This window comes from Miniopterus natalensis, chromosome 2 (genome assembly GCF_054644295.1).
Source record: "Miniopterus natalensis isolate mMinNat1 chromosome 2, mMinNat1.hap1, whole genome shotgun sequence".
NCBI lineage: Eukaryota > Metazoa > Chordata > Mammalia > Chiroptera > Miniopteridae > Miniopterus > Miniopterus natalensis.
The window spans coordinates 76365427-76391181 of record NC_142082.1 but is presented as its reverse complement, the minus strand read 5'-3'; the positions used below and the strand labels follow the sequence as shown (position 1 = coordinate 76391181).

Below are 25755 nucleotides of genomic sequence, written 5' to 3'. Positions count from 1 at the left end.
TTGTTGGCTTATTAGCTATAACTGTTTTGTTATTCTGTTGGTTGCTTTAGGATTTATAGTCTACATGTTCAACTTATCACAGTCTAAAGTGATATTACACAACTTCACATATAGCCAAAGAACCTTATATCATATTTCTATTTTACTCTTCCTGGCCTTTATAATAGTGTTGTCATGTATTTTGCTTATGCATATTATCAATCCCACAATACACTGTTATTATTTTTGTTTAAACAGTTGATTATCTTAAGAGAATTTTAAAAAATATTTCACATATACCCTGTTAACCTTTTCCAGTGCTCATCATTCCTCTATGTAGATCTATATTTCCATCTGGTATCATTTTCCTCTTGTTTGAAAAAACTTTCGTGCAGTCTGTTGGAGATGATAATTGAATTTTCACTATGAATTTTCAGTCTCTCTGCAACACTCCCAGGTTCAAAGTGAGCAAGCGTCAATTAATCTATTCCTTGCCATACTACAAACAGCCTTGGCTAAACTGTAGAAGAGAAAAATGAAAAGGAGCATATTATACAACCACGAAATAGCCTAGAACCTTGCCTCAAAAGTCCAGCTTGGGGAAAGAACTTGTGGTATGCCAGGGTGTTAAAAGTGACTGAATAAACATGAGGCATCTTCTCAGATATCAATTTTACTCAGAGATTTTAAAGAGATTTGTAAGCAGTATATTTATACTACACATAGGATTATTATGGTATATAATGCAACATTTATATTAAATTTAAGACAAAATGTGAAACTAAAGAAAATTATAGCTTGGGACCAACATTCTAGGCAATTTTTCTTCTCTGCTATTAACTACACTTTTGTAAAAAAGTTTGAGGAGCCATGACTTTGATGATTATTCATGATTAAAATGTCTCCTAAAATTGGATTCTGTCAACAAATGTAGATTATTCATAGAGGTTTTTATTTAATTTGAATATGCATTTCTGAATTGACCACTATATCTTGCTGTTCAGTTCATGAATCATCTCTAATGGTGCTCATGAAAAGTGTACTTGATTCCAAGTGTTTAAAACGCCCATAATTATTCCTGTGAAGAAGGACCAGTTCTCACTCTTCTGACTGTTAGAAAAACTGTCCAATTTTCTGATTCCCATCTAGGATAGAATAAGAATGCACATAAAGAAACCTGTTAGAAATAGGCCTAAAATAGAGATAATGGGCTCGCTATAAAGATACTACCAAAAAAATCCACTTCTAAGACTGCATCATAAGGAAATAAATAAAGCAAAAATTTAAATATTAGATTATTCCTTTACCAGTAGGAAAAAAATTGGTTGCAATCAATATAAATACCCCCAAATAAGAAAGTGTTTAAATTACAGTACATCCTTATATTCTATAATAGAATACATATTCAGCCATTAAAGTATATTATAGCTGAATATTTATTGCTAGGAATAATACATCTTACTCATTTGTATTTTCTTTAATATTAACTGCTTGTAGTAAGGAAAACCCAAAGTTTTCATAAATACTTATTCAATATGAATACTTATTCAAAATGATGACATCATTTGTTTATTCATTCATTTAACAAATATTGGCAGTATTAAATAAGACATAGTCCTTGCCCTCATGACTTAATTTGTGAGAAAAACAAGGGTGTGATCAACAATCTTGGAAAATTTTTATTGCTTTCATTCTCATTACTTAATTGCCCAATCATTCCCTCCCTTATTCATCAAGGACTTTGGCACTTGGCTTTCAGTATCCACCTCCTTGCATTTTCTGCTATTGTGTGACTCTTCAGTGTCCATATGGACAACCCATCCAACAACCTTGAATTCTTCACTCCACCCGCTCACATCTACTTCATTCAGCAATCCATACCCAGAGCCACACCCTCAACCTTCTGATTACCAGGAAATTGCTCCACAGCCTTAGACTCCAATATATTGATCTCTGACCACAACCATTTACTGTCCTAGTTTGTTTCACTCCATTACTCCCTAAATACCAGCTTTCTTTTTGAACCTCCATTCCTCAACTATTCTCTTTTCTTTCAAACCATGATCTCCCACATAGCTTCAAATATTTTCCCATCAGGCTAGATTCCCAGGTACATCAGTCTCTCCTGCTTATAACCTTGTCCACTGGTTTAATTCATCCTATCCCATTCCTTAGAGCATATATTTTATACTATCTTTTTTTTAAAAAAAATATATCTTTATTGATTTCAGAGAGAGGAAAGGAGAGGGAGAGAGAGAGATAGAAACATCAACGATGAGAGAGTCATTAATCGGCTGCCTCCTGCATGCCCTGACTGGGGATCGAGCCCGCAACCCAGGCATGTGCCCTGACCGGGAATCGAACCCCGATCACCTGGATCCTACGTCAACGCTCAACCGCTGAGCCACGCCTGGCCGGGCTATACTATCTTAATTCAACTCAAAGTTGCTACTTCACCAATGCCCTTATCTCTTTTATGCTTCCTTTATCAGAAAAAAAAAAAAACTATTAGCTATTAACCTCCCTCATCCTCTTGTTCCACCTTTGCAAGTTATACGCATATAACTACCTTCACCTGCTTCATTCTAATCACAGAGGAAGAATTATCCTTTCTCTTTTTCCAAGTCAGTTCCTTTATGTGCACCCTTGATCCCATAGTCCCTCTTCTCCTACAGAATCTTGCTTTACCTTTATCTCTCTTTTTCATCTCTCTTCTCTGCTGACCCTTTTCCCACATTTTATTTTTTTTATATTCCACATATGAGTAAGATCATGTGATATTGGTCTTTCTCTGACTGGCTTATTTTAGTTAGCATAACACTCTCCAGTTCCGTCCATGCTGTCCCAAAGGGTAAGAGATGCTTCTTTTTTATAGCTAAATAATATTCCATAGTGTAAATGTACCACGGCCTTTTTACCCACTCACCTACTGATGGGCACTTGGGCTGTTTCCAAATCTTAGCTATTATAAGTTGTGATGCTATGAACTTGGGGTGCATAAGTTGTTTCTGACTGGTGTTTCGGGTTTCTTAGGATATATTCCTAGAAGTGGGATCACTGGGTCAAATGGCAGTTCCATATTTAATTTTTTGAGGAAACTCCATACTGTTTTCCATAGTGGCTGCACCACTCAGCATTCCCACCAGCAATATACTAGGGTTCCCTTTTCTCCACATCCTTGCCAGCACTTGTTTGTTGATTTGTTGATGGTAGCCATTCTGACAGGTGTGAAGTGATATCTCATTGTTGTTTTAATTTGCATCTTTCTCATGATTAGTGACTTTGAGCATTTTTTCATATGTCTCTTAGCCATCTGTATGTCCACTTTGGAGAAGTGTCTATTTAGGTCATTTTCCCACTTTTTAATCTGGTTGTTTGTCTTCCTTTTGTTTAGTTGTATGTGTTCCTTATATATTTTGGATATTAACCTCTTATCAGATGTACCATTGGCAAATACGCTCTCCCGTATAGCGGGCTCCCTTTTTGTTTTATTGATGGTTTCTTTTGCTCTCTTCACTGTAAAATCTCCTCAATTTTGTAATATCCAATTTTGTAATAACAGCACTCGTTATTTCCCTTTTAAAGAAGAAATTAAGAGCTTTGAAATAATATAAATCTATTGTAACCATTCTCAACTTTAATATACTTTTCAACCCAACACAACAGAATTCTGCCACCATCAATCCATTCAAAGTGTCCTGGCAAACATTACTAATAGCACAATTACCAAATCTCATGATCTTTTCAATTTATTTGACCTGTCTTATCTTCTGACTTCTTTCATTCTGAAACCTCTCCCCCAGTGGCTTCTCTAACACTGAGCACTGATGGTGCTCCCTTCCATTCCTCTGCTGTTTCTTCTCAGTTCTTTTGCTGCCTCCTCTTTGCCCACTTACTAATGTTGATTCTCATTTCCTCTCACTACATTCAGTCTCTATGAGCAATGACATCCATTATCCCCTTAATATCACCTATTTAGTGATAGCTACTTCCAGCCCAGGCCTTTTTCCAAAACCTCAGACACATATGTTGAGCTCCCTGCTCAACTTCTCTACATGAATATCCCACTGACACTTAATCTTCCATATTCATTCAAATATGTCCACATGGAGCATCTCATCTTCCTCCCCTTTCTCAGTTTTCCATCCCACACCCAAACACACACATGCGCACACACACACACATCCCCCAAAGTCCAATTCTTCCTCTATTTGTCTCTATCCTAGTTAATTATACCACCATTGTATTCTACAACCAAGCCAGGGACCAGGTAGTCATTCTAGATTTCTCTCTCATCTCTAGCACTTTCGTAGCCAAAAATCTCATTATTCCCCACCATGACTGTAAAACCACACAAAAATACTTCCATTTATTAAAAATAATAATAAAGTACATTTTACAACATTGCTCCTAGTATCTAAATTATGAAATGACAAACACATTACATTATTATCAAACCATGAAGGTTTATGCAGAAACATATACAACTTGCACTATCCCCAGAGATCAGAAATCTTGTTCATACCCCTATACCTCACAGTGTTTAACACATAGTAGTTGTTGTTTAACTCTCTGTTCACTTTTGAATAAAGTAAATATAGCATATTTAAACATATCCATAATAATTATTAGATGCATGTTAAATAGCTCAATAAATAATAATAGGATTCTTATTAATCTTATATAACAAAACGTAATTTTTACACCTTGTTAGTTTGCCAGAATTTCTTTAAAACATACCTCACACACAACGCCACATAGGAATTGGATTCCCTACAAACTGAGCTTCCTCTCACTCCTATTCTACTGTCATAGACAATACTTAATCTATCTGTGCTCCCTTAGTTTCTGCCCAGTCCTCATCCCCCAAATGATGAAAGTGAATGTACCCTTATGGATACCTTCATAGTAAGAAGAGTGTGACCTAGGTAGATCAGAGAGATCCCATTGTCTCCCCAAGTCTTTCCTACTTTGTTCTCTGATGCCTGAAAGATGGACCCTCTAGTCTACAAGATATGAACATCAATTTTCCTAAAGAAAAGAAACAAAATACAGTATTCAGTAATACAAAGTGAATCAAATTCAATAATGCTAATATACGAAAGACAAATATAGAGCCTTCCTTTGTCAATTGGGAAGAACAAAAGAAAGGGGTATATTATTAAGGGGCCTTCAGAAGCAATGCCTTCCGATCATTCCTGGTTTTTAAAAATTTTTCTTTAATGCATATTATTTTATAATTAGAGGGGAAATGTTCAAAAGCAAGTCCACAGGTCTAGTTTTAAGGGCAAATAAAAGTTATAATATGACCATATGTAGTACTAACATTTTTTACATCTAAATAATTAAAGGAATTTCAATTTTATATAAAAGGAAAGGAAATTTGAGTAGAAATAAAGATACATGAGGGATCATTAGATTTAGGCATATGTTACAAGAATTTCTTATCAGGAAAAGGTTTTGTATCTACCATGCTATATTAGTAGTTTTGCAGTTTACTGAGTTCACTGGGTCAAAAGTTAACAGTATGGGGTCAACAAGTAAATGAAATATTAACATCAAAAATTAAAGGATTGGAATTAAAAACAGGGCATACTCCTATGATGAAGAAAAGGAAAAGGTGTTCCCACTAGAGCTGTAAACTATTCACCTATTTAAAATAAATTACTTCTTCAGAGCTGCCCTAAAAAGTTAATTTGTTTTAATCACATAAGCATTTCTTTGCCAAAACAGAGTGTGCTGTATTTTATTCTCATTTCCTTATGGATTTGTTCTACAAGAAATAATTTTTCACATATTAAGTAGTTCTCAACTGTCATAGAGAACTGGTCATACATCCTCAGTCATATCTTCCAGAAAGTAGAGGGCCTCAATTTTTGTTTGCTAAAAATAAGTAAGAAATGAATGTTAACAGATTCCTGGTCCCTGTCCTCCCAACTTCCAGGATAAGGCTCATCCCAAGTCAATAAACACTCTGAGAGAGTCATGAGTTATAGTTTTTTAGTTTTTACCCATTGTAAAGTTTACTTTATTAAAACCCTTCTATTTTCTTTTGATAAAGGGCAAAGAATAGATCTATTTCTATTACTCATAGTCTTTTTTATTATTTAAAATTATTCCCCAAACATAAACATTTTAATGGCTATCACAAAAAGTTAACCAAACCTTGGTATATTTCAGACCAAATATGGTATATGATTTACCGTTCTGAGTGTCACTTTTGAGAGAGGCCCTATTAACCTGAAGAATAACCAGAAGAAGGGAGCTAAGACAGGTGAAGGGTTTAAAATAATAAAGCCATTAAAGAAACTAAAAGGATGTTTGGGGAATGGGGATTTAGATGTCTTCTGGTTGAAAATAACTGTGTTCATATTTAAAGGGTCATCACATATAGGTGGAAATGAATTTGTTCTCAGTTGCTACAGGGGGCACCCTGACAAGGGTGGCAGTTACAAAGTGATGTTTTTGCTCTTAACGATTCTATGATTCCAGAACTGAATAGATTAAATTTTCTTTATTAAGCTCTTATGAAATTTATATTATCTTAAAAGCAATGTTTCAAAACATTGTTTTTACTATTTCATCTAAGGCCAGCATTGTCACACTAATTTTTTAGAAAGTATATAACTGAAACAAATGGGTTTATCCATTTCCAGGTATCCTACTGGTAAAAAGGGGGAAAGTTCAAACTTCTTCAATAAATACTAACCATTATTAATTGTAAAGGAATTTTAGTTCAGTCCCATAATCTGTGGCCAAGAATATGGAAGCAAAACAATTCTTCATATAGGGGAAAAACCTTATACCTCCATAATCTTAATAAAGTTTGAGTTGAAAATGCTATACATATATGAATCTGTTCTAGCCACTTCTAAAAATTAAGGCTCCAAGCCATGCAAAGTAAATTTCCCAAAACAAAAGTACATTTCCTGATGAATGTATAAATTTTCTCCCATGTAACTAATATTGACATACTTTAAAAATTACTTGCCCGGCCAGGTGTGGCTCAACGGTTGAGTACTGACCTAGGATCCAGGAGATTGCGGTTCGATTCCCGGTCAGGCCACATGCCCAGGTTGCGTGCTCGATCCCCAGTCAGGGCATGCAGGAGGCAGCGGATCAATGACTCTCATCATTGATGTTTCTATCTCTCCCTCTCCTTTCTCTGAAATCAATAAAGATATATTTAAAAAATTATGGCAAAAAACCCAAAACACTACTTTTAGTAGTTTCTAAACTGCTTTTAGTTTCTTTTTGCCTTATATGATTATTAAAGGGCCATCCAAATATTATGGATAATAAAGTACATATATTGATCTTCCATTAAAGAATCACCTCAACTGCAGAATAAATCTGTTTCTAAACTGTATATTCTCTTAAACTGATACCTAATTAATTGAAGTATATAGTTATGAATCATTTAAGTAACCTCTGAGGAGGATTCTATAATTTTTTTAAAAAATATATCTTTATTGATTTCAGAGAGAGGAAAGGAGAGGGAGAGAGATAGAAACATCAACGATGAGAGAGTCATTGATCGGCTGCCTCCTGCATGCCCCGACTGGGGATCGAGAACGCAACCCGGGCACCTGCCCTGACTGGGAATTGAACCCTGATCTCCTGGATCCTAGGTCGATGCTCAACTGCTGAGCCATGACCGGCCGGGCTATAATTTTTTTTAATGTACCAATTAGCTATAGGGAAAAGAAACTATCAAAGTTTTTTGACCAAACAGAGATATACTCAATATCTAAAATAAACTATAAGCTTGCACTTTGAAAACGGAATGTATACTGGTGAATTTGTAGGAAAAGCTCATCACATTCTTACTAACAATTTCAATAAATGTGCAATTTTATTATTTCAGTAATAGACTGGATGCTGGATCTAACTGCTGTCCAACTTGAGGTCTGACACTTCACAGACTTAAAAAGATAAAAAGTACTTTTTATGAATTTGTTACACAAAAAAGTACAGAAAAATACCTAGATTTAGCATTAAAAATATACTTGCCCTGGCTGGTGTGGCTCAGTTGCTTGGAGCATTGTCCTATGCATGGGAGGGTTGTGGGTTTGATCCCTGATCAGGGCATGTGCGGGAGATGGTCCATCAATGTTTCTCTCTCACGTTGATGTTAGTATTTCTCCCCTCCCCCTTCTCCTTTCTCTAAAAAGATCAGTAAATATGTCCTTGGGTGAGGATTTTTTTTTTTTTAAACAAGTATATACTTACAATGATTAGAAATTTAATTTGAAATTTTCAGGTAAATATTAACTTGAAAACTTAAAAACTCATAGTAGAAAGTAAATAGCTATAAGACACAGATTAGAAACATTTTTAAACCAGCTACTATTAAACTTTGTACTTTTTGCCTTTATTATAATTCTTGTAGTTTAGTAGATATAATATTTCTGGAGGGTAAAAATCCTAGCATAGCTATTTAGAGCACAATGTTTTAAATATATGATAATAAACAAGTACAAAACCATCTTAAAATACAATACCTTGTTTGTAATAGATACTCAGTAAACATCAATTTATTTCAATTAGAAAACCACCTTAATATTCAGTATGTAACAAATATTTACCACTTTATATTCTTTACAATTTTAATGCTCAGTTTATAAGAATACATAGAATAAGTCATTCTCAGATTTGTTCAGGTGGCAGAGCAATTGGTGATCCTGTCTCTCTGCTGAATACCATTCATTCCCATTAAATATTTGTCAATGCCAATAACTGTGGTAAAGACACAGGACAAGAATATATACAGCCCCAGCTATTAGTAAACTGTCAAAACCAGGAAATATGTTTATGTATATATATCTAAATATGTATGTATGAATATTCACTACCTCAGCCACACATCAATACATAGGCAAAATGGCTATTTATGTGTATATTAGTTTCTTATTGCCACTGTAACAAATTGCCCTAAACTTAGTGGCTTGAAACAATAGAAATTTACCATCTTACAGTTTTAGAGGTTAGAACTCTGAAATGGGTCTCAGTGGGCTAAAATCAAAGTGTAGGCAAAGCTGCATTCCTTCCTGGAGTCTCTAGGGGAGAATCTGTTTTCTTCCCTTCCAGCTTTTAGAGGCTGCCCTCATTTCTTGGCTCCTAGCCCCCTTCTATCTTCAAAACTAGCAATAACTGGTTGAGTCTTTCTCACATTTTACCACTCTGACACTGACTCTTATGCTTCCGTCTTCCACATTTAGAAGAACCTTATAATTACAATAGTCCTACTCAGATAATCCAGGATAATCTATTTTTAGGTCACCTGAGTAGGAACCTTAATTCTATCTGCAACCTTTGCCATGTAACATAACATATTCATAGATTCTGGGACAGGAACATCTTTGGGAGGATCATTATTCTGCTATCATATATATATGAACAGTTTTTCCTATTTTTCTTCAGGAACTTGCATCAGCCATCAGCCATCTCTGAAATTATGCAAACTGTTCACATGTGTGCATGATTCTAGAGAAAGGATTTATAACATTCAACAAATTCTCAGTTTCAGAATCACAAGACAAGCTCATAAAGCACCACTGTTCCTTAGAAGCATAGTTTGGTGGTGTCAACAGTTCCAAAGTTTAGATTGGCCTTTTAACATGTATATTTTTAACTTTGATTAGAAAATATTAATATGGGTTGAAAGTTTTTGCTGAAGTATATTTTTCTCTGTGTGTTTTAGAAGTAGTTGTAATCATACTAATTATACTTCTTTATATCTTGTACTTATAAACATTTTTCCATGTTGGTATGCATCATTTTTAACAGCAAATGCAGTAGATATTCCACAATTTACTTAATAATCTTCATAGTATTAAACATTTCATTCTCCTATCCCCCTTTTTTACTATTATATTTAATGCTTGAATGAGGCTCTTGTATAGATTTTTTTCCTTATTTTGGATTTATTTCACCTAGGCTAAATTCCTGAAATTAGAGTTTTGAGCAGGAAAGATATGAATATTTTATAACCCTTTTTTATATATCACTAAATTATTTTCCAAAAGGTCTGTTTAAGTTTACATTGGCTTTACTTACCAATACCATCAATGTGAGGAGGGTTTTGTTTTTTCTTCATGTCTCTTGGATTTTCTAATATGTTCACCAGTACCCTTGTTAAAGTAAATTTGTAAAATATAAATACAATCATATTACTCATTGGTTTAAGATTTTTCAATTGCATCAATATAAAGGTGACATGCAAGGCCCTTCATGCTTTAACTTCTATCCACTTATGAGGCTAACCTTTCTGACCTTCTCCAAAGGCACCTAGGCAACAAATCATATTAACTACCTCAATTTTCTTGAACCTTCCTGTTTTCTTATACTCCAGTGATTCTGCTTTAAATGCCTCTATGGCTTAGTTGTGCTCTCTCTTTTACATTGGGGTAACTCCAATCTTTTAAGGCTCCACTAAGGTATCCCTCAAGACAGCTCTATCAAGCTGTAACCTCCTCCTGTAAAGTTTTTCTGAGCCATCTACTCCTAACCTGGGTTATATGCTCTTCCTCTATATTGATCAAACTACAATTTTCAAAAAATTTGTTTCTTCCATTAGAAACAAATATAACAGAGACTACATCCTTTTCATCTCCATTTATCCAGTTCTGATATGGTAAATGTTTAATTCAGTGTGCCAGTGCATATCAAATCCATCAAAACATACCTACATTTTGGGAACTGCTATTCCCACATCTGGGAAATCTTCCAATAAATAGGCAAATAAATGAGAAAGTCAGTTAGGAAAAGTACACAAAAGACATAAAAACATTCAGTTCAGAATTTTTTACAATAGCTAAATATTGGAAACAACCTAAATGCCAGAAATAGATGAATAGGGTAGATGATATGAAATATGTAGCCCATCAATTTGGAATGAAGGTTGTAAAAATGGTACAGTAACTCAGACGTTTATGACATATTAAATTGAAAAAGACAAAGGAAACAATTTCCCACTAAAGTCCTATAAATTAGAGGTACAGACATTAACTAAAAGGGAAAGTGAAAAATGTATGAGTTGTTTGTATGGATTATGATTTTATTGCCTTAATTCAGAACTTCATGAATGTTGCTATGCATCTCAATTATAATAAAAATAATTTAAAGTTAAATCCATGCCATTAACGTATGTGTATATATTGGTGTATTCATACACACACACACACACACACACACACACACACACACACACACACACATATGCATATATTTCCTAGCCCTGTCTCTGAAAGGTCCAAGAAGCAGAGATACCTCAGTAGCAATGAACATCCGTAGCCTTGGTCTCTAATACAGTTCTCCGTTAACAGGGCTCCTTAGAGAAAAGGCTAATTCCAGGGTGGGGCAGGGTAAGGATAAGATAAACATGGAACATCTTATTATACCACAAAGTTAAGAAGTGTAAAAAAAAAAAAAATGATGTAGGCATGTCACAAAGACACAGGAGCCAAACTAAAGGTCTTCCCTCTAGCTAAATCTGGGACAATTCGAACACCAAAATAATTAAATACAGATTTAAAGATTTAGAGGTGAGAAGTCATGATGTATATAACTTACCTTAAAGTGATTCAGAAAAAAAAATTACAAAATATATACATATATAGATAGAACACACACATGAAAATGAAATACAGAAATGGAAAAACAGGAATTCTAAGTTAGTGCAGATAAAATAAATTAATTAATTAAATAAATAAATAAATAAATAAATTCTTTGTTTGCAGTAGAATGTTGTGGGCCAACTGTTAAATGTGGAGGGAGTACTAAGTTGGTCGAATCATTTTGCAACCATCATGGTAAAATTTTATCAGCAATAATGGATGCTAAATTTAAACAGGATTTTTGATGAAGAGCAGTATATATTTTCAAATGTCTCTCCAGAAATTGCTTATTAATTGCCAGGAAGAAAAAAAAACACTATATGGTGGAAAATTCAAGCCACATATGGACCAGGTGATCAAAATTAATATCATCAGTGTAGGCTAGATGGATATCATGTGCTTCCAGAAGTGATATCCTGAGAAGGACATATATCACCTGCACAGTAATCCAGGTTATGAGGTTATGAAATGCATAACCTCAATCTGATCATGAGTAAACATCAGACAAAAACAAAATAAGAAGGGTTCTATTAAAATTGGGGGTGGGGAGACAAGCTGCATTCTTCAAAGATGTCAAGGTACAGTTTTTTCTAAGGCTATGAAAATATTCTAAAGTAAAGGATGTTAAAGGGTCAGGACAACTAAATGTAGTACCTAACCCTAGACTGAATCTGCCCAGGAGGGGGAAATGCTACAAGAATCAACCTACAAAATTGGAATATGACGGTAGATTAAAATATTATTTCAATGTAAATTTATGAAGTTTATAAGAAACACACTCTCAAGTATTTAGGAGTTGAAGGACCAGGATGTATGTACTAAACCTCAAATGGTTCAGGAAAAAAAACTGTGTATGAACACACATAAATGTGAAAAGAGAGAAGCTGTGCATAAGAGGAAGCAATTTTCCCCAACTTTTTGTAAATTTAAAATCATTTCCAAATAAAAAGGCTTTGTTTTGTTTTTTCAATTAAGTCCACTTCAGAGAAATACCAACAGGAAAATAAAAAGTACTCATCTAAGTAAGTTTTTCTAAAAAAACATTCAATAGTTTATACTGTTTTCTGTTTTTTAATATATCTTTATTGATTTCAGAGAGAGGAAAGGAGAGGGAGAGAGAGAGAGAAACATCAATGACGAGAGAGTCATTGATCAAGCCTGCAACCCGGGCATGTGCCCTGACTGGGAATCGAACCCCGATCGCCTGGATCCTAGGTCGAGGCTCAACCGCTGAGCCACACCTGGCCAGGCTATACTAAGTTTTCAAGTTACTTTTCAAAATGTCTTCTCTTTAAGAGTCTTCATTCTTTCTTATAAGATTTTATCAGCTTTTATCTATAGCTTTCACAATTTTACCTAAATAAGTTAATATGCTGAAGCCAACATACCATCAGTTGTAGTATACTCATTAGAAATAGCAGGAGGGGAAAAAATAAACATTGAAAGTACAAGACCTCTGTTCTCCACACTACACCCATATTTACTATTCTTTAACTGGTGATTGCACTCCAGTTTCCAAGTAAAACTTCAGATTTTAAATTATGACTCCAGTTCTACTGTTATGACAAGTAAAGAGTATGCAGAGACACAAACTGGATGGGTGAAAGGGGTGAGGGAGGGATGATTAACTCTTCATTATATTCAAGAGGAAAGAAAGCTGAAAACTGCCCTGAGTACCTAAATAATCGAGTTATTTCTTTTCATAAAGTACATTATTTTGTGGAGTGTTAAAATATAGGGAAGGTATTCTTACTAGTTTTTAACCTGTGAATTTGATGGTCTGAAGTAAAAGCTCTTTCTTTTTTTCTTTAAAATTCAACTCAGGAATTTGCACCCCCTTGTGGTCAAATAAAATTTTTCATTTGCACAGTACCATTTTTTCCAATTGGGCTTTTTGTTCAGGCATAGGAACCATGTTACTTGATTTTGTTTTCTCCCATTTAGGTGAATCAAGAGCTTTAGTGAAGGATTTGGGGTGTACTAAATAAGATTTTAAACAAAATGGCTTAAATCTAAAAGTAACCTCCAAATAAACTTTAGTCTGTGCAAAATGGAGATAATAATTGCACCCACCTCATGGGTTAGTATGAGGATTCAAGGGGAAAATGCATATATACTTAGCACAGTACCTGGCACATAGTAGATATTCAATGTTATTATTTATCAACAATAACATCATCAATTGTATACAGTCATTCTCTTGACAGACTATACTAAAAGGGAGCTAGATAAAAATTTTTACCAATTAATGAAGTTTAATACAATCTTGCAAATAAGCTCCCAAAATATATCACTTATCAAAACTTCCCCTAGCTGATTCTCCCCGCAGGTACATTATATTTTTAAAATACAAAGAATATGTAACTATCTCTGGATGACAGAAATTTGGATGGCTTTTACTTTACATGTTTTAGACTGGCCTGATTTTTTTCTTTAACTTTAATAATTAAAAAGAGCAATAAAACCATTCCATTTCCATGTTACTCTTATGAAATTGTAAAACAAGTTACTATCCTTACTCATCTAACAGAAATCATTACTCATATTTGGCAAAAATCAGACACAAACTGAATGGGTTTGTGTCTACACAAACTGGCTAATTTATCATTTTAAGGGACTCTTGAAAATGAATGCTAATCCTTAATGGCACTAACTACAGTTTGATTTTTAAAACACCTCTTAAAGAAGCCATTATGAAAGACCAGTGTAAAAGACTATTAGCTAATATTTACTAATACACCAAGCACTGTTCAATGCCTTAAATATATTAGCTCATTTATATCCTTACAACTACCCAATGAGGTACTAATATTACTCCTTTAACAGAAGATCAAAGTGAGAAAAAGTAACTCCTGTAGGGTCACAGCTAGCAAGTAGCAGAGCTGAGATTCAAACCCAGGCAGTTGAGTCCAGAGTCCACTCACTTAACCAGTGCAGAAAAGTACCATACAAATATAAGATATACATACTACTCAGCCATGTTATTTCTTGATCTGAAATTATTAAAATCCATTTCTTTTTCAACTGTACCTCAGTAATGCAAATTGTGCCAACCTTCTCCCATTTCCTCACTTCTTAGTACTTCCTGCACTTATATATTCATTGTTTTAACCCTCACAATCACATGTCTTCATATACTTTAACAGTTATGGTTCATCACAAGTTGTTTTGCAACAAAGTGGAAGAAAAAAACAACAACAACACAGCAATACCCCAGATTTTTAAACTGTTGTATTCTTTAGAAACTTCATTATAACCTGGAATTGGGAAAAAGGTAACCAACCAAAAATAATCTTAAAATCTATTTATGATCGATCGCAATTAAAAAATTTTTTTTTCATCTTGACTAGCCTGTTGGCATATAGGATAACTGTACGAAGCAAATGAACTATTGAAAGAAGTTTTTAAGGAAGGTGTATAAAATACAACTTTATCGTTATTTTAGTTGTATCATAGCGCCTGGATTTTGAAGGTGGACACAGATTTGCCTAGGTCTTGTGCTTCCACTTACTAGTTGTAAGACTTTGGGGCAAGTTTCTTGATCTGAGTCTGGGGTCTCGTGTACAATGATATTACCTACCTCTTAGGGCTGTCGTGAGATACAAACCATAAACAGTTTATTTAGCACCATGCCTATCACAGACAATACGTGGTAACTAGGCATTATTACTTTATCATTGTGTCTCACAACGGAAACCCATCTTTACTAGATTCAGTTCACTTAATACGCCGTATTTTTAATCACCCTACATGAAACCCAAAGACTACCCATTCACCCATTCACCTCTCCCATATGCGAGAATGCTTAAGGGCGAGTGGGATGGTGAGATAAACTGGATTCGATGAAAGCGTCTTTGCAACAGGACTCGGGAGGACTAGGGCAAATTTAAGCAGTGCGCGCGCACACACACACACACACACACACGTAGTGGAGCGGGGGAAACCACGCTGCCTGTGTGTGCTATGCCGCCGGCCCCATAATCTGACAGATGCGGATTCATCCACGCGCTTGCTACTTGTGCTCCTTTAGGCAAATTACTTAAAGTCTCTGAGCCTTGGTTTCCTCGTCTTCAAACAGAATAATAGTACCTACCTCATAAAGTTGTTCTGAGGCTTACGTGCAATAGCTCCTGAACAGCGTTGGCGTACAGCAAGAGCTCAGCACACAGGCTGGGCTGTTTTAAATACACGTGTATCCGTGCAATACAGTTAGATGGTCTCGGAGACACACTCTGTTGTTACTTTTAGACACTGGCATTAAGACGTTTTTCTTTTCGCTTAAGCTGCACCCTTATCTGTTTTCCTCGAACAGCAAACTAAATGCCTATCGACTGATACATCGTCTATGGACCCTCAGGCCCACAATCGGCACAGTCCCTCTACCACCGAGGCTGAGTAAAGGACCTGCACGCAGGCGCAAGGAACAGAGGTAAGAGGATTGCCACCTAGGAAACGGAGGAGAGAGCTGAGAACAGCGATAATACTGCGCATGTGCAAGGCGCGGGGGCTGGGGGGAGGGGTTGGCGCGTGCGCAAAATTATCGAGAAAGCCAGAGAAGGGGGGTTGGAAGCAGTATTGACAGCTGTGAAGGCAGCCCGCGTTCCCGGCATGCCCCAGGGCGGCGGGGTTGGCTCTAACGAATTTGAATGAGGAGCCTCAGCGCTTTCGGCGCCATTTTCGAGTGGTGCCTGGTCCTATCAATCTAGCGGGAGAGATGGGATAACCTGTCCGAGAGTACGTCGCGACTGGGACTCCACTGAAAAATCACTAAAAAAATCGTCAAAAATTACTTTGAGCAAAGGGCAGTTCGCGGCTCTTGGCCAGGGTTGGCGCAGTCGGTAAGAGACTGAAGTAGCAGAGCGGGACTCGGGAGGCGGCAGTGGTGGGACCGGCAGGCGGTGAGGGGTGTAGGGAGTGGGCACTGAGTCCGCCTTCATTTTAATCACGAAAAATGCGAGGAGATAGGGTTGGGGGCAACTGGGTGTCTGCGAGTGGGCGGTGGCGGGCGGAATCTGGCGGGAGCGCGGAGAGACTGGGGTGTGGGGGGAGGGGAGTTGCAGTTTGAGCGGGACGCCGACGGGCTGTGGCTGAGCAGCCGCCGCCCAGCGGATCTGTCAGCAGGACCCCTGAGGACCCGGACGGGGCGCGGCGGGGCCCTGCAAGGCCGCGGCTCCTTGACAGGAGGAGTGGGACGAGCGCCTCCTCCCCGGTTGCGGAACCGAGCGGTCTTTTATCGCAGTTTTCCTGGCCTGCTGAGGGCCGGTCTTCTCGTGACAAGAAAGTTAAGGTCGGCGGAAAATAGAGGACCCGGAGTAGCGGGTGCCTCTCGTCCGTCGTGCGCGGCCCAGCCCAGTATATTGTCGTCTTTGACGCTAAAACGTGAGGTACCCTAGGAATGTGAGTTTCACAATGCCGCCCTCCGGTTCTGAGCTCCGCGGTCCGGGCAGGGGTAGCACTGGCCGCTCTTAACAATTTGGGGCAGATGGGACTTTTGAGGTCTTAGCGGGCTCCTAGGAAAGATGCTAGACTTTCGCTTTTTGCTTGGGATTTTTTTCATTTGATCTCCCAGTGTTGTCCTTTCTTGGGGCAGGGGTCTTGGGTGAGATAAAAGATGGGGCTCTGAGCTTGCGATGTCCTCCGAGTCACTTTTCTTAGAAGACTTTTCTTCTCCAGTCTTTGAAACATGTCGCGAGGGAAAAAACAATCTGTGAAACAGTATTGATGTTTTCTTCTCTAAAAGTCTTTACCCGCACAACTTAACGGCAATTTTGCAAACCCCCCCCCCCCCCTTTTCTTAGGAACTCTCTTGACTCTGAGACGGAGGGGAGAGGGATGTTATTTGTCTTTCCCTTTAGTGATTGCTTTTTTTTTTTTTTTTTTTTTTTTTAGCTCCCAGATTCTACCAATTCTTACTCCACAGCTCGAATGATTTGAGCCAGGGACGGCTTTAAGTAATACTTTATAGATAATGACCTTTGTAAATACATTGGATCTGGAATCCTTTTCTGCGGCGTAGGCGCCACTAGGTTAACTCTTTGCAGGCGTGATGTTTTGCGTGTGGAACGCACGGTTCTGAATTGCAAATACTAAGGAGATGGTTTTTGCAACAGCTATTCGATTGTTCGCTTGGAGGAATAACGTTTCAGGGAACCGCAGTCACACGCTTCTGGGCTGTATGCGTAAAGTCCCCTCCCCTGTTCCCTAAAATTGATGTAACGATTGATTTATTTTTTCTGTAAAGACCGGGGACCCGCCCTCACTTAAAATCTTTTTCCGAAGAGAGTAGGAAAACGAAATGTTACGTTTTTCAAATTGTGTCTAACGGAGCTCCCAAAACACTGGACATGTTATCCCCTGATTGGCTGGAAGAAAGCGGACTGAGGGGTTTGAATGTTAAACACTAGATTATAATTCTCGACTTTACGAAAAATTATATTTTTAGAGAACCACGGAAATAATTACAGAACGTTAATACGAGGAGTTAAAAAAAAAGTTGCTGTTTAATTTTTTCCACAAAATAACTTCGAATGATTCTGAAATGTATTATTAAAAGTAAAATTGAGACAATTTTCGTAAAATAGTAATTCTGCTGGCAGAAATTACAAGACTTTTATATATTTACCTCTGTTCTCTATTGATTAAAAACTGAGAAGCATTTAAGATTTTTTTATTCTTTTGTCAAATTTTTCATCTTAAGCTACATATATTACATGCAGATTGCAAAAGAATTGTTTTTTGTTTGGGGGATTTTTTAATAAAAAGAAACTTTAATTTTCTTAATGTTGAAAAACTTTTCCATATTTTTTTTTTTTTACAAAAATTGGATATATTTTTAAAACTTTCCACATCTTTGAAATATATAGGTTTTCCTAATTCAGCCGTTGCAGTGGGCTTAAAACTTTATTTACAGGAAATTTATGTTGCTTAATTTACACAATACAACAGGTAAGTATGCACAGGTGCGTATATATGATTTTATTCCTTTGATAAGTTTATTATGAAGAAAATATTGCATACAACAGTGGATATGGTGTGTTTTATTTAGTTGGTTTTAGTTTGGTTTTTGTTAAACGTTGCTTGAGACAGCCATCAATATATTTCTGTTTATTACCATGCTTGTCATTCTGTTTAATTGTATCTTGATGAAAGTCGGGTGTGGTTTTCAAAGAAAATCAGTAAACTCACTGATAAACAAGATAGCTGTTAATCTTTTTAAAGTTTTTTTAATTTTATAGAAATCTATCTTATGAATAGTAGTTAAAATTTCGAAACTTAGAGTCTATATTCTCACATTAGGTCCAGTATGCGTTGTTAGGAAATATTCAAATGACAAGATTATACATGACTTTTGTAAGTCTCTGCAGTGCTGTAAATATAATTTATATTAATAAGTGGAATGACTGATTTTATAAATCGTACTATTTTGTATTGCCTCCATAACAAGAATTGCACAGAACCTGTGTTCATTTTTTTTTAAAAAAAAAGCTGTTTTATTTTCAATCATCTCATGAAAATTTCATAGAAAATACGATCTTTTATTAAATTTGACTTGATGAAATTATAGGAAACTTCTATTTTTAATGTAATTTTATCTATGATACCAGGACTAGTGGGTTGTGTGTTGCTGTTGTTTTGCTTTTTGTGTTTTAATTTCCATTCAAATTATGTGACTTGGAGAATTTTGAGGGTGGGGGAAGGCTTTCAAATTCCACCAGGCTGGTTAAATTTAACCATACTTTTTTAGTGCTTTGGTTTATAGTTTTTGTTTGTTTTGGGGGTGATGGGTGAAGGATTGTTTTGCTTAATAAGCCATTTTTTAAAGAAGTGAAGAATTCCTTTATTTAAAACACTACACTTAAAGCTTGAAAACACACTAGCATCTAAATAAAATCCACAGCATTCAAAATATTTTCCCTTTTATGCAATGGTAGATAAGAGGAAGATTTTCGTTTTAGATTTGTGGGCATATAGGTCTGAGTTCCAACAGATGCATATGATTACTATATTATGTATATAATTATAATTTATTTTCTATTGTACTGTAAAGACTAGAAAAGTCTTAATACCACAGGAAAAGAATGGTGGAGAAAAGTGTTGCTACAGTAGCTCATCTCTTTTTTGAAGCTATATTTATATATTGAGGGGGAGAGGGAACTAGAGAAGGTATCAGTCTTTCTGGTAGCATTGATTTTCATTTTTGTCCTTACTATTTTTAAAAATCCAAATAAAAGTGCAGTTTTAGACTTTGTTTTAATGCTGTCAACTGTCTTAGTTGTACATTTACAAAATGTAGCCTCAGGTGTTTGTATATAACATTGTATTTTTTCTAATCAGATTAATATCACTTTTAATGTTTATCATGAACTACTAGAGCTAAAGATGAAAATTTCAAAATAACTTTCATATTTTGGATTTCTTGTATCATCATGTTTTGTATACTACATTTTTGTTTTGTGGAGACTTACATATATATTTTTTGTTTGTTTATTTATTTATTGGTATATAGTAATAGTTCAGAATGTAACAACATACTTTAGTCCAAAAATATTGATCAGTTGATTGGGTTTACAAAAACAAAATAGCCAGAAGACTGTGTTAGGTATTTCTTCTACATGATACATAAACTTCTTCCAATTAAAAAAATCAGAGTATAAATTTACACACTACTTTGAAATCTTTGAAATTTTATTCTACAAAAATTTGTCTCTTTAAAAAATTAGCAGCCTAAAATTGGCTCTTATCTTTTATTTCTTTTGTTTAATGAAGCATAATGATCCCCTCATTTCTTTTTAACCCCTTTTTAAAAGAAACTATTAATCTGATTATAACTAGAAAACATGTGTTAGAAAGAATTGTCATATTTTAGACTATTAGTGTACATGCAATTTTGTTTTATTATTATTATTCAGCAAGCTTAGCTGTGTGCCAGACAACTAATCTGGACATGTAATTAGAATTCAAACTATGACTTGCTGAAATTTGTAGCCCCTCTTAAGACCAAAGGAAATCAGTAATAAACTACCTCTTTCTTTGAAATAAATTTCAAAAATGAGATTAAGCTGTTTTGCATTTTTTACAAATTACTATTAGAGCTCTAAAGTTGATTGTCTTAATATTATAAGAGTAACATCAGTTTTAGAATATCACATTACTAATATGTGTTTATATATTTGTCTGATTATTTGCATATACAAAGGACTGTAAAGCCTTCCTGTACATTTTGCTTTTTGTTGGGGAAATGATTTCCTTTTGCTTTTTTACCCCCCTTGACTGTCTTAGAGATGCTTTAAAAGATCTTCCTTTTAGAAAGATAAATTTCAAATATTAGAATTGATATTAAATACATATGAATTTATTCTAAAGATTTCTTATCAGTTTAATATACTTCTGTTTAATCCTGTCTCATTTTACTAAAGAATTTTTGCACTGGAAAGACATGGGTTCTAAGTGTAAATAATAAACTATTTTGTAATAGATTTGAGATTTGAGTTTTCCTATTTAAAGATTTTTTTATATCTTTTTTTTCTCATTTGGTTTAATATATTTGTCTTGTGTTTGAACTTCCTTTGTTTTTTATTATCTAGCATGTTTTTGTTTTCCTAATATTTAAAAACTTAACATTTGGCATGGAGTACATATTGGTATCTACTATTTTCTTTCTGTGATTTTTAAAGTTAAGCTACTTTTATTTTTAGAGTGCTCAAGTATGGAAAACTTTGTTTATATCTTTGAGGGAGGACTATGTAGATATGATTTTAATTTTTAAAAAATATAGTACTTGGTGTTTGTGGGTTATGTGTGTGGTTTTTGCCATTAAACAATCAAATATTTGGCAGCAGAGGATTAAAGGTTTATTTGTTTTTTATTTCTTTTCCTAAGCTATTTTTAAATAATAATGGCTAACTCAGAGCATTATGGTTCACATACGATACATTATAAATCTTTGTAGTTTAACAATTAATATTTTTATATAATTGATAGCCACTAAATCATTAAGATTTGGGTGAAACAAATTAAAAAGCTACTTATATACATTTGGTTACACCACCTCTGCTTGGAAACATTAAAAAACCATTGGCCCAATATTCATATGTTTATTACTTATATTTTAATTTGTTTAAAGAGTATATTCTAAAGTTTGTTCTGTTAGAATTGTAATGTTTTAAAATATTTGGAAATAATCAATATTATTGTTCCCTCAGGCATGGCAAAAGACAAAAGTTGGAAATAATGGTAATTTCTGTCATCCTTAAAAAGTTTGATAATTTGGGGAGAAAGGTAGTTAAAACTTTCTCTCCACCCCTTAAGTATTTTTTTAAACTTGGTTTTATAAGTTTCAGAAGCATGGACAAACTATATCTCTGGTATTTTCCTTGTGAGTCCGCTTTACCAGTTCTCTAACACCTACGTGTACACACACACACACACACACACACACACACACAGACACACCCACACCCACCCCTACCCCTGTACTGCTTTGAAAATGAATGCCCTAAAGAGAACTGAAAGCAGAAACATACTAATCTGATTGTTTGAAGAGGCTTTGAATGACAAAACATATCACAGGTGTTTCTAATCAAGCTATTTCTATTTAACATTATTTTCAACTTAGTATTTTTTGGTGTGTGTTTTTTTAACATAGGCAAGATTGAGGTCATTTTGAAGACCTTACCTCTGTGTTCAGGGATCCACTGTGGAACTGCAGGAGGGGGAAATCTGTTGAGTGTCTTCATGCTATAATACATGACATTTTTATTGCAGGTTTTGACCTTTAGGAGAGAGCCAATTCTGGAGAACAACCTAACTTCTTTGATTGAGCACTCACATAATGCATTGGAACATGTTAGGAGATTAAGGTATACTAATGAATTTTAAAAGCATACAATTTTATATCTTTGCAATATAATTGGGTTAGACCATTGGTAAAGCTAGAACTTTTAGGTAAGCTAAAAATCATTGAAGATTTAGTAATACATAAAAATCATCCTGTTAAGTGGCCAAGGTTGAATGTTCTTGTTTATTAAAACTCAAGATTTTTTTTATATAGTTGATGTTCTTATCATCTTGTATTAGGTCCAACTCCAACTGAATTTATTTAGTCTAAAAATAAGTATAAATAGTGATTTTTCTTTTTTCCTCTTAGGGTTGTTGATATAGTGTTATATGTAAAAGAATTAAATAGTGGATTTTTCATCTTACAAAAAAAGGTTTAAATCAAATGGAATTTGCTTGGCTGTGTAACAGGTTTAGTGGTAGGTAGAGCCTACAAAATTAGATAAAACTAATGAGAATATTTTAAGAGTATTAAAGTATTCCAACTAGTATCCTAACTAAAAGTGGCAATTTGGTTGAAACTGAAAAACCCACTTTCTTAAGCAGAAAGTAGTATCTTACTCTTGGGTACTCCAAGTAAAAGATTTAAATTGTTCATATGAAAAGTTGCAAATTCTTTAAAAACAAATCGTAGATTGCCAAAATTTCTAGTGACTTACTGTCTTTTCCTCCAGAAAACTTTACAACAGAACCACTTTTATAGCATATTTATTTTCTTTGATTTGTATAGTTTTAGTTGAAAATTGTGGCTACTTAGCCAATAAAATTCTTGATTGTTTTCTAAATGGTAATCTGGTATAATGAAAATGAACTTCTTGAACAGAATTAGTATGATTTTTTAAAAAAACTACTTGCTACATAAAGTTTGCTGAAATATAACGTACTACAATTTTTCTTTAAATATTTTTTCACCTAAAAATGTTTACTTTATATACTTTAGATATAGGAAATTACAAGGATTTGTTTTCATTAGAAAAGTGTAATTTAGTCTTAAGAGTAAAGTGTAATTATCATGGTCATAAAACTGCTTTTATCTTTAAACAATATCTTTAAACAGTATTAAAATATTTTTAAAGAAAATTCTCAGATGTATGTTTAAGAATTTCTGAACATTGAGACACATCAAAATGCTAAACTAACATTGGATGTTTCTGTATTAGTAGATATTAGATAGATAATCCAGGAATGTGAATCTTTTAACAGTTAAAGTTAAATAAAATGTTAAAAGTTAACAGAAATTAGTTTAATATAAGGATGAAATTCAGGTGTTGATGTCATTATGCTATAAGTGATTGAGATAAATTTTGAATTGAGAATGTTAGGAAAAAGCAGCTGAGTTTGAATAGGAAGAGAATGAAAATTTTCTCCCCTCTAATTTAACCAGTGTTTTCCAGATTAAAGAATATTAAGATGAAAAGTTTAAAATATGATTTCTGAGTGTCTGGGGGGAAAAAAATCCAGGTTCAATTTATCACTTTCAATCCAGGTATCTTACACACACACAGCCTTATCAAATTAAATGGGTGAAGAGAGACAGCTTTTACATTTATATTGTAGATAAGGACATAAATGCACAGAGTTGTTCCTAATTTAGAGAATTTATGATTTGTGTTCTTTGAAATTGTCAAAACTTATTGTTTGGACACAAATTTTTAGCATCATAAAATTGTTCTCTCTATATACTGGCTTATAAATTTCCAGATTTTTGAGCTTAGGAAATAATTTAACATCTGAAAGAATTGATGCAGATATTAATAGTTTTCTTGTATTTGGTCAGTTCTTATATAGGGTGAGAAACTGTAATTTGTAGTATGTGTTATTTTAGGAGACATGGTAATAAAGTTTTTTACTGCAAAGTGCGATTGGCTATCTTTTAACTATCCCTTAAAGGACGTTTTGTAAGGATTTTGGCTGTTGTAAATTTGCAGACCTCCTTATCTATATCTGACTAAGCCTTGATTTGTACTTCATTATGCCAGAATTTTGGGGAAGAATTTACTGTTATTTTTTCCAGTGATAAATATTTATCTTACTTGTGCAAATATCTATATTTTTTGTTAAATGCATTTTTAGGGTTAAATAACATTTATTTTAAGGAGAAATTCTTAGTTGTTTCTAAAATACAGTTATACTGTCAGTGTTCCTATTTTATTGAAATAGTTATCCTTGGGTGGGGAGGAAGAATATTTGGATAAACTAGAATAGAGGTAATTTAACATATCTGTATATGAAGGGACTTGAAGTTATTCATTATTTGTCATTGATGTATAATGCTAATTTATAAGAACAACTTATATCTTAAGCAATTTGTTAGCTATAACAACTTGCCTTAATAGAGGTTTTATAGTGTTGCTGAGGATTCATTAAAGAGTAGATAAAGTTATCTTTCTTAATAAAAGTTTTTAAAATGTTTATTTGAAGCAGTTTTGTGCATGAGTATATTTTGTGTATTTTTTCTTGACTAGCAAGTATATCCTTGATCTATTTCTATTTTTTTCAAATAAGACATAATGCATCAGAATTACATTTTCCGATAAGCATTTTCAAAAGGCAGTATTTAATGTGAGGATTTAAATTTTTTAATTAAATATTACTTTGAAGTAGAATTTAAGTTTTCAGTATCACAAACCACATTTTTGATATTTCACTAACATATAATTTCGCTTAGTTTTACTTTCCTATTTTCATGGTTAGACTCACTTGGAACAGAAACATGCAGCATGTTTCAAATGTACCTGCTGATACGGATTAATCTTCTGGTTAATGGTTTATTGGTTTATTAGTTTGTAAATGTCTTAATTTTAAACATCCTTTGATATTTGCTCTTTTTTATTATATAGCTTTTATAATACATATATTTAGAAGTTTTATCCTGTGACCCTCAGAATTATTATTTTTTATTTTTATTATTAGTATTATTTATTATCGAGCTGCTAAGCAGAAAAATTGCGTTTGCAATTTTGAGGAAAATAAAAGATTGGGTTTTTTTTTTTTTTATAAAGTATTATGATCTTAATTTACTGTATTTTATACTTTTATTTTAAGAAATATCAAACCTAGCCTTTTTGGCTAAATATTTCTTAAAATTTATTGCCATTCTAGCACTTACAAAAAAAATTGATAGGTTTCCTAATTTTTCAGATTTTTAAAATATTTTTTAGAATCAAAAATTTCCCTAGGTGTTAAAGTTCATAAATAACATCACATTTAAATTTAAAGGTGATTTGGTGGAACAATTTATTTCTGTTGTTAGTCATCCATTAATATTATGTACTGTTTTTAGCTTTGTATTGCACATTTAAAGTAAGTAAATTACATGTAA

At 34.1% G+C, this 25755-nt stretch overlaps 3 long non-coding RNA genes across 5 annotated transcripts in view; 1 reads left to right on the top strand and 2 right to left on the bottom strand.

The window, feature by feature from the left end:
* Positions 1 to 675: 675 nt before the first annotated feature.
* LOC107531418 (uncharacterized) lies at positions 676 to 7038 on the bottom strand. The gene is made up of 3 exons (XR_001602622.2): positions 7005 to 7038; positions 4881 to 5010; positions 676 to 1124 (listed from the first exon to the last, which is right to left on the bottom strand). It is a non-coding gene; the product is annotated as an uncharacterized LOC107531418 (long non-coding RNA).
* A 547-nt stretch (positions 7039 to 7585) lies between these two features.
* Positions 7586 to 16039, bottom strand: LOC148093714 (uncharacterized). The gene is made up of 3 exons (XR_015714045.1): positions 15691 to 16039; positions 10039 to 10112; positions 7586 to 8145 (listed from the first exon to the last, which is right to left on the bottom strand). It is a non-coding gene; the product is annotated as an uncharacterized LOC148093714 (long non-coding RNA).
* Positions 16040 to 16141: 102 nt separating this feature from the next.
* LOC107531417 (uncharacterized) overlaps positions 16142 to 25755 on the top strand; it is a 44220-nt gene continuing 34606 nt past the window's right edge. For 2 of the 3 annotated variants that reach the window (XR_001602618.2, XR_001602620.2), the window contains exon 1: positions 16732 to 22456. This is a non-coding gene — a long non-coding RNA (uncharacterized LOC107531417). Of the gene's footprint in view, positions 16436 to 16731; positions 22457 to 25755 lie in introns of those variants that run through there. The other variant, XR_015714044.1, reaches the window with a different exon arrangement.